The sequence below is a fragment of the Scyliorhinus canicula genome, chromosome 13 (assembly GCF_902713615.1).
Source record: "Scyliorhinus canicula chromosome 13, sScyCan1.1, whole genome shotgun sequence".
Lineage (NCBI taxonomy): Eukaryota > Metazoa > Chordata > Chondrichthyes > Carcharhiniformes > Scyliorhinidae > Scyliorhinus > Scyliorhinus canicula.
The window spans coordinates 152170281-152185990 of NC_052158.1; positions in this window are offsets into that span (position 1 = coordinate 152170281).

The following is a 15710-nucleotide window of genomic DNA, read 5'->3' on the forward strand; positions in this document are numbered from 1 at the left end:
TGCACAAAATGTCCCAAAAAAGATGCCATCTTGTCATTAAATTGTTTGTGTGATCCTGATGATGAAATTATGCGATGAAATTCAACATTGACTCCAATGCACCAGTGCAGTTTTCGGATGCCTGAAGGACAGAGTCTTTGAAGACCGAGACCTCAAACTCAGCACCAAGCTCATGGTCTACAGAGCAGCCGTGGTCCTCGCCCTCCTGTAAGCATCAGAAACATGGACAATGTACAGCAGGCACCTCAAATCCCTGGAGAGATAAAAACCAATATTGCCTCCACAAAATCCTGCACATCCATTAGCAGGACAGGCGTACCAACATGAGCGTCCTCTCCCAGGCCAATATCCCCAGTATCGAGGCACTGGTCACGCTCAACCGCTGCGATGGGTGGGTCACATTGCCCACATGCCCGACGCAAGACTCCCAAAACAAGTGCTCTATTTCGAGCTCCGTAATGGCAAGCGATCACTAGGAGAGCAGGGGAAACACTACAAGGACACTCTGAAAGCCTCTCTGAATAAATGCAACAACCCCACCGATGCTAGACAATTTGTAGAATCCACTTAAACAGCATGCATTGACCAGGCAAGTAGAAAACCCAAAGATTATATTTATTTATGAAATTACACTCGCCACTCCCCAAAGGGTCTCCCTTCCCGACCTGCTTCCAGATCTGGATTTTTATACTAGATTCCCACAATTAAGAGGGAAATCCCGCCATCTTGTTACCGGGGTGCTCATATTCAGAAGAGGTCACCTGGAATTTAATACCCTGATAGCATAACCTCCTCGAGGGTCGTAACAGAATCGCCTGCCTTAGAAAGCACAAACTGGAGAAAAAACATCCGCAAAGGCGTCAATCACCTCGAGCGTCGCAAGGTGGATCACATGGAGGCAAAGTGTAAATAACACAAGGACAACAGAATCCAGAGCGTCCCACCCACCCACCTCATCAAACACCACCTGCCAAACCTGCAACAGAGTCTGCGGATCGAGGGTCGGACTCTTCAGCCACTGAAGAACCCACCTCCCCGGAGTGGAAGCAAATCATTCTCGACCCGGAGGGTCTGCCCGAGAGAGAGGGGGTGCCATCTTGCTACGTGAACACTGGCAGCTGTGTTCCCTACGTAAACACTTGATTGGCTATCAAGCGCACTGGGACAGAGATCATGAAAGATGCTATATAAATGCAAGCTTCTCCTTTCATTTTATTCCTTCAGCAGGTATCCACTAGCTGGCTTCATTACTTCCCCTCAGGGAACACCAACCAATTGTAAAGCTCCTAACATCATTCAGGCTGCAAAATATATTTTGGTTATTTTTATTTAAAAAAATAATTGCAACTTGACAAAAAAAATTCACTCTAGAATTTCCCCAGTGACGGAGAAAGATCTGTGGGTGCAGGTGAAAGCAAACACCCGGCATCAGATAGGCTTAAACTAAAAGGTGAGGGGTGGATTTATCCGTGTGTCAGAGAAAAAGATAAATCTCTCTGGCAAGTAGAGGTGCAGGAAGGAGAGCAAGTGAATGATTCTGTCCAGAATTTCTTGCATAGAAATAAAAAGAAAGACTTGCATTTTCATAATGCTATTCACAACAACCAGAGATCTCAAAGCGCTTTGCAATCAATTAAGTATCTGTAAAATGTAGTCACTGTTGTAATGCAAGAAGTGCTCAGCAAATTCGCACAAACAGCAATGTGATAATGACCAGACAATCTAGTTTTACTGATGCTGATTAGTGGATAAATATTGGCCAGGACACCGGGGAGAACTCTACTTTGCAGTAACGCCAAGCGATCTTTTCCATCCACCTGAGCAAGTTGGTGGGGTCTGGGTTTACATCTCATCCGAAGACAGCACTGACGGTCTCCCTCAGTACTTACAGGGTCAGCGTTAATCTTTGTGCTGAAGCCCTGGAATGGGACTGCAACAGCGCGATCAGTTGGCATGCTGCAAGATCCTGCAAGATGCTGCAGATCCACTGTCTGTGTTCTCTCTTGGGCCAACATCGCCTGCATTGACCACACTCCATCAGCTCCGTTGGGTATGCCACAGAATAATAATAATCGCTTATTGTCACAAGTAGGCTTCAATGAAGTTAGTGTGAAAAGCCCCTAGTCGCCACATTCCAGAGCCTGTTCGGGGAAGCCGGTATGGGAATTGAACCCACGCTGCTGGCATTATTCTGCCTTTCAAGCCAGCTATTTAGCCCACTATGCTAAACCCACCCATAAACATAGTTTGTATGCCTAACGAGAAGCCCAAACCAAGCGCACTACTTGGAGCTTCAACAGGGCAAGCAAGCCCCAGGAGGGTGGAGGAAACGCTTCAAGGACACCCTGAAAGCCTCCTTGAAAGAGTGCACCATCCCCACCAACACCGGGTGGTCGTGGGCCAGAGATCCCCTGAAGTGGAGACAGAACATCCAGGAAGGAACTGAACACAGAGCTTCATTGCCCAAGAACAAGCTGAAGTCAAGCGTCAACAGCAAAAGGAACACGAGGCGACCTGGGCACCCCACCCACCTGCTCCCCCAACCACCGCCTGCCCCACCTGTGAGAGAGACTGTCGGTCACGCATTGGACTCGGTCACCCGAGAACTCATTGTTAGTGTGGAAGTAAGTCAGCCTCAACTCTGAGGGACTGCCTAAGAAGGAGAAGAAGAAATTGACACACGCCGTAAGTGTTGCCCTTCTACCCGAGGAAGGAGCAGTGCTCCGAAAGCTAGTGTTTGAAACAAACATGTTGGACTTTAACCTGGTGTTGTAAGACTTCTTACTGCGCTCATCTTTTCCTATGCAGTGGCTGTCAGACATGAAAAGCAGTGGACAATTAAACAACTAACAGGAGAAGGAGGTTTAATCTTCAATGATAGCGGGGACCAGAACGAGTGCAAAAGAAAAGGCTGAAATGTTTGCACCCAAGAGAAAACATTCTATGATCATCCACCCAGGTATCAGTTGAGTGAACCCTCTCTGAACTGCTTTTAACACATTTATATCCTTTTCTAAATAAGGAGACCCCAAAACAGTTCACAGTACTGTGGGTGGCACGGTGACATAGTGGTTGGCACTGCTGCCCACAGCACCAGGGGCCCAGGTTCAATTCCAACCTTGGGTAACTTTTGAGTTTGCCCTTTCTCCCCGTGTCTGCATGGGTTTCCTCCAGTTGCTCCCATAGTCCAAAGATGTGCAGGTTAGGTGGTTTGGCTGTGCTAAATTGTCCCTTAGTGGCTAAAATATTAGGTGGGGTTCCGGGAATAGGACAGGGGAGTGGGCCTGCTCTTTCAGAGGATTGGTGTGGACTCAATGGGCCAAATGGCCTCCTCATGCACTGTAGTGATTCTATGATATTCTAGATGTGGTCTCACTGATGACCTGTCCAACTGCAGTAAAACATTCCTATATTTATGAGTTCCAAAAATTGAAACACAAAACAATATTTAAACTGAGACACAGTACAGAATGCAGAGGGATCTCAGTGGCCTCACACATGAATTGCAAAGTAAGCACGCAAGACAAGAAAGTAGTGTGGCGAATTCATACTGTATTGTAATTCACACTGTATTGCATTGCATTGTATTATGTCCTTGTGGGCTCTGTATGTGAGCTGTTGCGCGGCTCTGCCCATAGGGGGAGATGAGGAGCTTGTACAGGGCTCCACCCTTGGCTCCGCCCATGGCCCCTCCCACTACCAGAAGTATAAAGTGCTCCAGCCGTGAGCCTGTTCCCAGTTCTTCTGGTCACAGGCAGGCTCAGTTGTAAGACTATTAAAACGACAGTTTACTTCCAATCGTGTCTCTAGTGAATTGATGGTTACATCAAGTAGTTAGGAATGCAAATAGACTATAAAATTGGGGAAATCTTGGGCGGGATTCTCCGATAATGGGGCTAAGTGTTGACGCCGTCGTAAAAGCCGGAATGTTTTACAATGGCATCATCTGGCCGCTAGGAGCAGCGATCCTGCGCCGCACAGGGGGCCAGCACGGCACTAGAGTGCTTCACGCAGCTCTAGCTGCCGATACGGGCGCCAGCACAGGTGGCGCGGGACCGCGCATGCGTGCCACGGCCAGCACGGGTACGCGCATGCGCTTGGGTTGCCTTCTCCGCACCGGCCCTCGGGCAACATGGCGGAGCCCTACAGGGGCCCGGTGCGGAGGAGCATAGGGCCCCCTCTGGGATTAGCCCGCCCACCAATCGGTAGGCCCCAATCGCAGGCTTGGCCACCGTGGAGGCCCCCCCAGTCGGATCGCTCCTCCCCCATGCCAGGACTGACCCTTCAGCCAGAACGGTGAGGTCCTGCCCAGTAGGGCCACACGTGAACGACGCCGGCGGGATTCGGCCGAACTCGGCGAGCATTCAGCATGTCGAGCGCAGAGAATCGCCCGGGGGGGGGGGGGGGGGGGGGGGGTGCATTGACCACTCCGGCACCACTGGCGCCAATTCTCTGGTTGCAGGGTCGGAAATGCAGTCCCCTTGTTCCAACTGTACAGGGTATTGGTGAGACCACACCGAGAGCATGGAGGACAGTTTTGTCTCCTTATTTAAGGAAGGATATCCTTGCATTGGAAGAAATTCAGAAAAGGTTCTCTCGGGCAGCACGGTGGCCGAGTGGTTAGCACAGCCGCCTCATGCCGCTGAGGTCCCAGGTTCGATCCCGGATCTGGGTCACTGTCTGTGTGGAGTTTGCACATTCTCCCCGTGTCTGCGTGGGTTTCGCCCCCATAACCCAAAAATGTGCAGAGTAGGTGGATTGGTCACGCTAAATTGCCCCTTAATTGGAAAAAATAATTGGGTCATCTAAATTTATTTAAAAAAAAGAAAAGGCTCTCTTGGTTGATTCCTAAGATGATGGGGTCGAGTTAAGAAACACCAAGGGGCAAAAACATTCATGGGTTGGCATGTTGACATCAAACTGCAGTGGTAATGTTGGTAATAGCATTAGACAGGAAATCAGAGATGCATGTGATAAAGGAACATTTGTGATTCTGGGTGACTTTAATCTGCATATAGATTGCGTGACTCAAATTAGTCACAGTACAATGGAGGAGGAATATCTGAAGTGTACATAGGTTGGTTTTCAGGACCAGTATGTTGAGGAACCAGGCCATCTTGGACTGGATGTTGTGCAATGAGAAAGGATTGGTTGGCAATCTGGTTGTGAGGGAACCCTTGGGGATGAGTGACCATAATATGGTACAATTCTGTATCAAGGTGGATAGTGGGGTAGTTGGTTCTGAGACCAGGGTCCTGAACCTCAATAAAGGTAACTATGATGGTATGAGGCATGAGCTGGCTGTGACGGACTGGGAAACATTACTGAAAGGAAGGACAGCGGACAGGCAATGGCAGGAATTCAAGAAGCGATAGGTGAACGCCAAAAAGTGATTGTTCCTATTTGGCGCAAGTAGAAAGGGAACTGCGGCTAAACTATGGCTTACAAGGGAAACTAGAGAAAGTATTAGATTCCAAGAAGAGGCATACAAATTAGCAAGATAAAGCAATAGACCTGAGGATTGGGAACAGTGTAAAATTCAGCAAAGGCAGACCAAGGGCGCGATTCACCCAAAAGGGAACAAAGTCCCCTAGTGAGCCCGTTTAACCACATGTTTCTCGGCGCTCACAATGCCAAGAAACACATGGCTATTCAACGCGACTCGCACTGAAAAAGTGGCCTGAATGGGGAACGCACAGCAAAGGCCACACATAACCCCGTTTGGTACAGTGTGGAGCTCCACTGGCCGCAATTCCCCATTGTAGCGAGAGATCAGGACGCCATTTTCAAAAGGCGTCCCGATCTTCGAGGCTCTCGAAGGAATCCCCGACCTATCCCCCCACCCCAGCCCGAACGCAATATGGGAGGGTCCCAGGTGACACTAGCAGTGCCAGGGCATGACTCTGCCCAAAGGGCATGCAGCTGGGGGCCTCCGATCCCCATGGAGACCCCCATCCACAATGTGCCGTTCCATCTGGTGCCCTAACAGCTCTGATCAGAGGTCTCTTGAGGCGAAGGGGTTGAATCCCAAAGCCTGGAGGTACCTCAGGAATCTGCATATCACAGTGAGACCAGATGTCTCACTCTAATATGCAGATTACTAAAACCATGGGCCGGGATTATCCCGCAATTGGTGGGGCGGACTGTACCGCCACCAAAGCGGCATGAACCAATCCTCCGCACTAGGCTGGCGGCAGAGGGGTTGGCGCCGAAGGGCCGCCGTGGGCCAGCGTGTTTCCTGCGCATGCGCAAGGGGTTTCTTCTCGGCGGCGGCCATCACAGAGCCTTACAGAGGCCGGCGTGGAGGGAAAGAGTGCCCCCATGTCACAGGCCCGCCCGCGGATAGGTGGGCCCCGATCGCGGGCCAGGGCAGGCCCCGGGGCCAGATCCCCCGTGCCCCCCCCCCCCCCCCCCCCCCCGAGGACCCCGCTAGGGGAATTCATGACGGGGAACAAAGCAATGGTCGAGGAACTAAGTTTGCTTCTGTCTTCAGAAGCTTTGCTTCTGTCTTCTGTCTTCACAAAGGAAGAAATGAATAATGCAACAGAAGTTCTGAGAAGCACAAGTGTTACTGAGGAGCTGAAGGAAATTAATATTAATTTAAAAAATATAAATTTAGAGTACCCAATTCATTTTTTCGAATTAAGGAGCAATTTAGCCTGTTCAATCCACCTACCTTGCACATCTTTGGGTTGTGGGGGCAAAACCCAAACACGGGGAGAATGTGCAAACTCCACACGGGCAGTGACCCAGAGCCAGGATCGAACCTGGAACCTCGGTGCCGTGAGGCAGCAATGCTTCCACTGCGCCACCGTGCTGCCCTGGAAATTAGTGTTAATAAATAAACAGCTTTTGAGGAAATTAATTGAAATGAAGGCAGACAAATCTCCAGCGCCTGATAATCTTCATTCCAGAGTACTTAAGGAACCGTCCCTAGAGATAGTAGATTCATTGGTGGCCATTTTCCAAAATTCTTATTATTCAAAGTAGGAGGTGGAGAGAAAACAGGGAACTATAGACCAGCGAACGCAACATCAGCAGTAAGGAAGTTGCTGGAGTCCATTATCAAGGATTTCCTAGCACAGCATTTGGAAAGCCGTGGTGTAATAAGACAAATTCCGTATGGATTTACGAAAGGGAAGTTATGCTTGGCAAATCTACTAGAATTCTTTGAAGTTGTAACTAGTAGAGTTGACCAGGGAGAACCGGTGGATGTGTTTTATTTAGACTTTCAGAAAGCTTTCAACAAGGTCTCACATAGCAGATTCACATGTAACGTCTTTTTTGAAATATTTTCATTCTCCTCCTTTTTCACATTTTCGCCCAAATTTACACCCAACAATAAACAACCATCCGTAACAAATGCAATGTCAATCCCCTAATGTCAATTTGGACAATTCTGAATTCTCCCTCAGTGTACCCGAACAGGCGCCGGAGTGTGGTGACAGGGGGATTTTCTGTTAATGTAAGCCTACTTGTGACACTAATCATGATTATTATTAAACATACAAGATTCTGAGAGGGGATGGCAGGGTGAACTCGGAGAGGTTTAAATCAGCCATTTGAATAATTACCCAACAATCCCACTCTTTATGATGCCTCGTTTAAGTCACAAGTCGACTATGATTGGTTTCTCAGGTTCGTGGCATAATTTATGTTCGGGTTTATGCTAACGGGTTAGGGTGAAAACAAAGACATAACATCACCTTGGCAGAAGGAGAAGTGGGTCCCGGCTATTCTGGGTGTTTGGCCTGCGAAATCCCTAGCAGAAACTCTTGGCCTTAAACTGTAAAATTTATAACTTCTCAATCCACATTTTCTAATTCAAATAAATTACAGCAGTTTAATATGTAATGTTCTCAGCCAGTTAGAGAGCTGGGATGCTTAGTAAATGAGAATATTCAAGTCAGGTGCCAATAGACCTTTGCGCGATATGGGAATGAAAGGATATGGGGAAGGTACAGGGATGTGGGGTTGCGTTAGGAGATCAATTATGATATAGTTGAATATTGGAACAGTGTCACAAGGCCAAATGGCCTTTCCAGCTCCTCTTTTTTATATTACTTTTCCAAGCAATTGTATCAGAAGCCATTTCCGTGCTATTCAAATCCATGGAACATTAATCCGTCCCTTTCTAACATGGACAGTGAAAGGTTACGCTCTGTCTGAATTTATGAGCCACAGGATAATTACAAATATTACAAGCCTTTTGACATGAACCCTCATCTAATTCATTCATTACTTTGCTACCAGGCCATCATATACATTTTTCTGTTTTTAGAGGGAACAGTATGAAATTTGGTTTTACAGTAGAAAATCAGCGTTAACTTCTTTTTTTATATCAATTTAGAGTACCCAATTCTTTTTTTTTTCTAGTTAAAGGGCAATTTAGCGTGTTCAATCCACCTACCCTGCACATCTTTGGGTTGTGGGGGTGAAACCCACGCAGACACGGGGAGAATGTGCAAACTCCACACGGACAGTGACCCAGAGCCGGGATCGAACCTGGGACCTCGGTGCCGTGAGACTGCAGTGCGCCACTGTGCTGCCCCTGCATTAACTTTAATGGTGGTTGGTGGTGCGATTATAAACTACTCACTGGGACTTCCGGTGGCGGCCATGGAGGAGCAGGTCGCACATTTGATAGGTCCCGCCTGTACCGGACTTCTGGATCTTTCTCCCCCGTTTTTATTCCTGGATTTTATGCGATAAATCAGTGAAGAGTGAGACAGTAAGGAGAAATCCCCCTCCAGTGTATGGAGAATTGGACCAGTAGTGGCCGTGTGAGAAGACAAAGTCCTATAAGGGAGACGCAAGCAGAGCTGGTAATACGGGACAGCATGGCGGAGAGCAAGGGCCGCCGGGAGACGACTCAGTGGTCGACATGCAGCTGGTGATGTTTTTCGAGGATTGCTTCGCCAAGCTGAAGAAGGACACGCAGGACCCCATTAAGGCTTCGATTGATCAAGTGGTTCAGAATCAGGAAACCCACGGGAAAGCGATCCAGGAGGTCGATCAAAAGTTTTACAAGCACAAGGAGTATATAACCGTGCAAGAAAGCAAGGTGGGGATGATGAACGACAGCCAGAAAGGAATGCAGGAGAAGCAGGAGGATCTCGAGAATAGGTCCAGGAGGCAGAATCTCAGAATTGTTGGCCTCCCTGAAGGCAGTGAGGGATTGGATGCGAGGGTCTATGTGACAGACATGTTGTAGAATTTGATGGGGGCTGGGGCGTTCCCTCGGCCCCTGGAATTGGACAGAGCGCACAGAGCCCTCGTGAGGAAGCCCAGGGCGAACGAGCTGCCAAGGGCCATGGTGTTACGTTTTCACCATTTCATGGACAAGGAACACGTTTTGCGGTGGGCCAAGAAATAACGGAGCAGCAAGTGGGAGAACTGTGAGTTGCGCATCTATCAGGACCTGGGAGCGGATTTGACCAAGAGGCGAGCTGGGTTCAATTGGGCAAAAACATTCCTCTTTAAGAAAGGGGTGAAGTTTGGGATGCTGTACTCAGCCTGTCTGTGGGTCACACATGAGGAACAGGACTTCTACTCTGAAACGCCAGACGAAGTATGGACCTTTATTAAAGAAATGAAGCTGGAGGCGAATAAACTACTCACTGCTTTTGGTGAAATGAACCTTATGCAGTGCAAAGGTCCTGGGGAATAAGGGTGTGTGCCGCATAAATAACGGCGTGAGTTACTTATTCTATAATTTTGCTATTGCAATGGCATAAGACCTAGGGAAATTCGTGGCCAGTAAATAACAAGCAAGACACGGTAGCACAGTGGTTAGCACTGTTTCTTCATAGCTCCAGGGTCCCAGGTTCGATTTCCGGCTTGAGTCCTTGTCTGTGCAGAGTCTGCACATTCTCCCACTGTCTGTGTGGGTTTTCTCCGTGTGCTCCGGTTTTCTCCCAAAATCCAAAGATGTGCGGGTTAGGTGGATTGGCCAGGCTAAATTGCCCTTGGTGTCCAAAAAGTGGGGTTACTGGGTTACGGGGATAGGGTGGAGGCGTAGGCTTAAGTAGGGTACTCTTTCCAAGGGCTGGTGCAGACTCGATGGGCTGAATGGCCTTCTTCTGCACTGTAAATTCTATGATTCTATGACACATATTGTCATGGAGAATAAACAGCTAAGTAAACAGAAACAACATGCATGACAAAGCGAGGGCCTACATTAGATGTTATCTGGGTACACCTTGACTTGAGGGCAAACAATTACTTGCTTTATGATTGTTAAAGAACCAATGACTTTTAAAAAATAAATTTAAAGTACCCAATTATTTTTTCCAATTAAGGGGCAATTTAGCGTGGCCAATTCGCCTACACATCTTTGGGTTGTGGGGGTGAAACCCATGCAGACATGAGGAGAATGTGCAAACTCTACACGGACAGTGACCCGGGGCCGGGATCGAACCCAGGTCCTCAGCACCTGAGGCAGCAGTGCTAACCACTGCGCCACTGTGTTGCCCCAACCAATGGCTTTCATCATAATTAATTTTCAGAACATTTTCTTTGAACCTTTGATCCATTTACTTTGCAATAATGTCACGCATGCGCTAATGCATTTTCAACTTTTTGTAAAGAAATAAGTTAACATTTACTCAATAGCTGTTATGCTAAATGCACACAATTATGTGGTTATGACTTAGTAGGCGCTGTCTGAATGACTAATGGAAGCAGATTCAATAGTGACTTTCAACAGGAAATGAGAGTTACACTAGAAACAGAAACATTTGCGGGGCTATGGGAAAAGATCAGAAAAACGGGGCTAATTTGATAGATCTTCCAAAGCACCAGCACAGACAGAATGGGCCAAACGGTCTCCTTCACTATTGTATCGTTTTTGGATAAGACAGAATTCCTTTAATAACTAAGCTTTCACACTTCCGGAGGGGATGAGGGGTGTGGGGAGTGTGGAACGTGCAACACCCGAGTACTGTATCAAACAATCTGTCATGTGGCTGGAGTAGTTGACACCAGTACGGGAAATGTGAAAATGATGGTTCATTAACCTTACGCTGATTGTGTGATACGACTTTAACCAAACAGAGCTTCCAGTGTGGACCATGGAGTAAGTGGTCACATACAGGCAGCTCCTGCCCAAGGTTACAGAAACGAGCTCTTTTTTAATCAATACAGGGTAGAATTTTGATGAAAAGACGTAGGTAAATGTTTCCCCCAGGAATGGTATGTCTTTTCGTTACCTGACCCGGCAGAAACAGTGAAAGATTTGGCTGAAGCTGCAGCAAAGACAAAAGCCTCTTCCAGCAGGCAGGCGGGGGAAGGGCGAGCTTAAAGGCCTCATGCTGACTTGAGGGCCTTTATTAAAGCTGAATTCTAGCAGCAGAGGGAACAACTGTGAAAAGATCTGGCCAAGGCCATTGAAGAAGCGGTGACGAGACTTCCGGTGGCGGCCATGGAGGAGTAGGTCACGCATTCGGCAGCTCCCGTCTGGAACCGACTCTCGAACCTTTTTCAGGAGTTTCCACGGACTTTTTGGGGCAGATTGGTGAAGCGAACTCTGCCAAAAAGATTCCCTCTCTGTTGTATGGATAGCTGGACCAGGAGTGGCTGGGTGAAGCGTTTAAGTGCCAGCAGACAGAAGCGTGCGGAGCGAGCGCCAAGGCACGGCATGGTGGCCGGTATAGACCAGGGTCCATGGGCGCAGTGGGCACAGGAGTTCCTTAGGGGCTGCTTTGCTGATCTTAAAAAGGACATGCTGACCCCGATGAAGGCATCAATAGACCAAATGATGGCAACTCAGGCAACACAAGGGAAAGCGATTAAGGAGATGGGGAATAAAGCTATCCGACCATGAGGACGAGTTGGTTGTATTGGCCCTTAAGGTGGAGGCGCAGGATGACCTCCACAAGAAGTGGCAGGAGAGGCTGGAGGACCTAGAAAACAGGTCCAGAAGACAGAACTTGAGAATTGTGGGCCTCCCCGAAGGTGTGGAGGGGTCGGATGCGGAAGCATTTGTGTCCAAGATGCTGGAGACGCTGATAGGGACGGGGGTATTCCCTCGACCCCTGGAGCTGGACGGGGTGCACAGAGCCCTCGCAAGGAAGCCCAAGGCGAATGAACCGCCGAGAGTCATGGTGGTGAGATTTCATCGCTTCACGGACAAGGAACTTGACTTGCGGTGGGCAAAAAAAGAACGGAGCAGCAGGTGGGGAGAACAGCGTGATAAGCATCTACCAGGACCTGGGTGCGGAGCTGGCCAAGAGGCGTGCTGGATTCAACCAGGTGAAGGCGATCCTCTTCAGCAAGGGTGTGAAATTTGGGATGCTACACCTAGCGAGGCTATGGGTCACGTACAAGGAACGGCATCACTATTTTGAGACGCCGGACGAGGCATGGTCATTCGTCAAACAAGAAAAGCTGGACTCGAATTAAAGGACAGCTAAGCTTTGGTGGAATGCGGCGGTGGGGCTGGGTAACACGGTACCGTTTCTAATATAAGATTGTATGCAATGTTTTTTTTTGGTTTTTTTTTATAAATTTAGATTACCCAATTACTTTTTTCCAATTAAGGGGCAATTTAGCGTGGCCAATCCACCTACTCTGCACATTTTTTGCGTTGTGGGGGCGAAACCCACGCAGACACGGGGAGAATGTGCAAACTCCACACGGACAGTGACCCAGAGCCGGGATCGAACCTGGGACCTCAGCGCCGTGAGGCGGTTGTGCTAACCACTAGGCCACCGTGCTGCCCTGATTGTATGCAATGTTGGGTGCGTGTAAGGGCTGTGGTGGTGGCTGGAGGGTGCAGTGTTTTCAGCAAAGTTCAGATACGGAGGGGGGAGGGGGCCCTGTACTTAGTGCGCATTTTCGGGAAGTTGGAGCATTGGTTCAACAAGTGTCTCCTCACGGGGCAATGTTACTGTCTTCTGTTTATTTTTTGTTTCGTATTACTCACTGGGGCTGAAGAGGTAGTTTAATTGGTTTATTCATGTGGGGAGAGGGGTCCGGACAATAAGGCGACAGTCTGATCGGAGCCAGGGGCGGGAGCTGCCAGGGTCAGCATGGGTCAGCTGACTCTCGGGAGCGTAGTGGGGGTGAGCAAGTGCCCAGCTGGTGCTTGGCGGGGGGTTTCGGGTTGTGGGGCTGTTGGGGGGGTGGGAGGGGAGGGGGAGGCTGCTTTGCTGACAGAGGATGTATCAATTTCGGGGTACCAATTGAGGGTCGGGGGGCGGCGGCTCCCTGTGGGGGCGCTCGAGGAAGCAAAGGGCGCGGGCTCGAGGTTGGCCAAGAAAGGGCGATGGCTAGTCGGCGGCGGGGGGGGCTTGAATGGGCCGCTCAAAAGAGCGTGCATGTTCGCGAATCTAAAAGGGTTAAAGGCGGACGTAGCAATTCTTCAGGAGACACGTTTAAAACTCGCACATCACACGAGATTGAGAACGGGATGGGTAGGCCAGGTGTTCCATTCAGGGCTGGATTCGAAGACCAGGGGGGTAGCAATTCTGATCTGTAAGGGTGTGGTATTCAAGGCTGGGAGAATTGTGGCAGATAAGGGGGCAGGTATATAATGGTGAGTGGAAAGTGGGAGGGGGCCTGGGTGGTGTTTGTGAACGTCTATGCTCCGAATTGGGATGATGTGGAATTTATGAGACACATGCTAGGCAAAATCCCGGACTTAGTGTCACACAACCTGATCATGGGGGGTGACTTTAACACAGTCATCGACCCCGAGCTGGACCGGTCGAAGTCCAGGACAGGGAAGCCACCAGCAGTGGCTAAGGAACTGAAGGATTTTATGGAGCAGATGGGGGGGGGGGGGGGGGGGGGGGAGATCCCTGGAGGTTTGCGCGGCCGAGAGCAAAAGAGTTACATTTTTTCTCCCACGTTCATAAGGTTTATTCCCGCATAGACTTCTTTGTCTTGAGCTGGGCGTTAATCCCAAAGGTGGCGGGGACAGAATACTCAGCAATCACAGTCTCGGACCATGCCCTGCACTGGGTGGACCTGCGGCTTAGTGAGGAGAGAGGGCAGCGCCCACTCTGGAGACTGGATGTGGGGCTGCTGGCAGACAAAGGGGTTTGCGGGCGGATTAGCAGGAACATCCAGGATTACCTGGAACAAACGATACGGGTGAGGTAGCAGCGGCAACGGTCTGGGAGGCTCTGAAGGCAGTTGTCAGAGGGGAACTCATCTCAATTCGATCCCACAGGGAAAAGGGAGAAAGAGCGGAGAGGGAGAGACTGGTGGAGGAGATACTCCGAGTGGACAGGAGATACGCGGAGGCCCCCGAGGCGGGGCTACTGAGGGAGCGGTGGAGTCTGCAGGCGGAATTTGAACTACTGACCACAGAGAAAGTGGTAGCACAGCTGAGGAAGGCAAGGGGGGGCAGTCTATGAGTACGGGGAGAAAGCGAGTAGAATGCTGGCACACCTGGTGCCCAGCTGGTGCTTGGCAGGGGGGGTTTTGGGTTGTGGGGCTGTTGGGGGGGGTGGGGGGGGGACCAACTGCGAAAGAGGCAGGCGGCCAGGGAAATCGGGGGAGTAAAGAATAAGGAGGGTAACACGGTCTTAGATCCTCTATCTTGGTTTCCAGGTTGCGTCGACTGCTGTAGAGCTGGTGTATGAGGTGTTTGAGGAGTGTGACAGAGGTGCTGCGGCAGAGTCTTTCAGCGTAGTCTGTGTTGTAGGTCGACTTGAGTGGGTTTGTGATTTGTAGCCCTTTCGGGATCTTGTCTGCTTTTCTGCATCTTTGTAGAAACTTAATGTCAGTGTCTATATGCGCGATCTTCCTGGACATCCTCTCCACTCTCCACACTAGATACATCGATGACATTTTTTTCCTTTGGACCCACAGCGAAGAATCACTGAAACGACTACACGATGAGATCAATAAATTCCATCCCACCATCAGACTCACCATGGACTATTCTCCAAATTCTGTTGCATTCTTGGACACACTCATCTCCATCAAGGACGGTCACCTCAGCACTTCGCTTTACCGCAAGCCCACAGACAACCTCACGATGCTCCACATCTCCAGCTTTCACCCAAAACACATTAAAGAAGCCATCCCCTATGGACAAGCCTTCCGTATACACAGGATCTGCTCAGATGAGGAGGAGCGTAACAGACACCGAGAGGCTGAAAGATGCCCTCGTACGAACGGGATATGGCGCTCGACTCATCGATCGACAGTTCCAACGCGCCACAGCAAAAAACCGCACCGACCTTCTCAGAAGGCAAACACAGGACACCACTGACAGAGTACCCTTCGTCGTCCAATACTTTCCTGGGGCGGAGAAACTACGACATCTTCTTTGCAGCCTTCAACACATCATCAATGAAGATGAACATCTTGCCAAGGTCATCCCCACACCCCCACTACTGGCCTTCAAACAACCGCGCAACCTCAAACAAACCATTGTTTGCAGCAAATTACCCAGCCTTCAGAACAGCGACCACGACACCACACAACCCTGCCAGGGCAATCTCTGCAAGACATGCCAGATCATCGACTTGGACACCACCATTACACGTGGAAACACCACCCACCAGGTACGCGGGACATACTCGTGCGACTCGACCAATGTAGTCTACCTCATACGCTGCAGGAAAGGATGCCCCGAAGCGTGGTACATTGGCGAGACCATGCAGACACTGTGACAACGACATATGAACGGGCACCGTGCGACAATCACCAGGCAGGAATGTTCCCTTCAGTCGGGGAACACTTCAGCAGTCAAG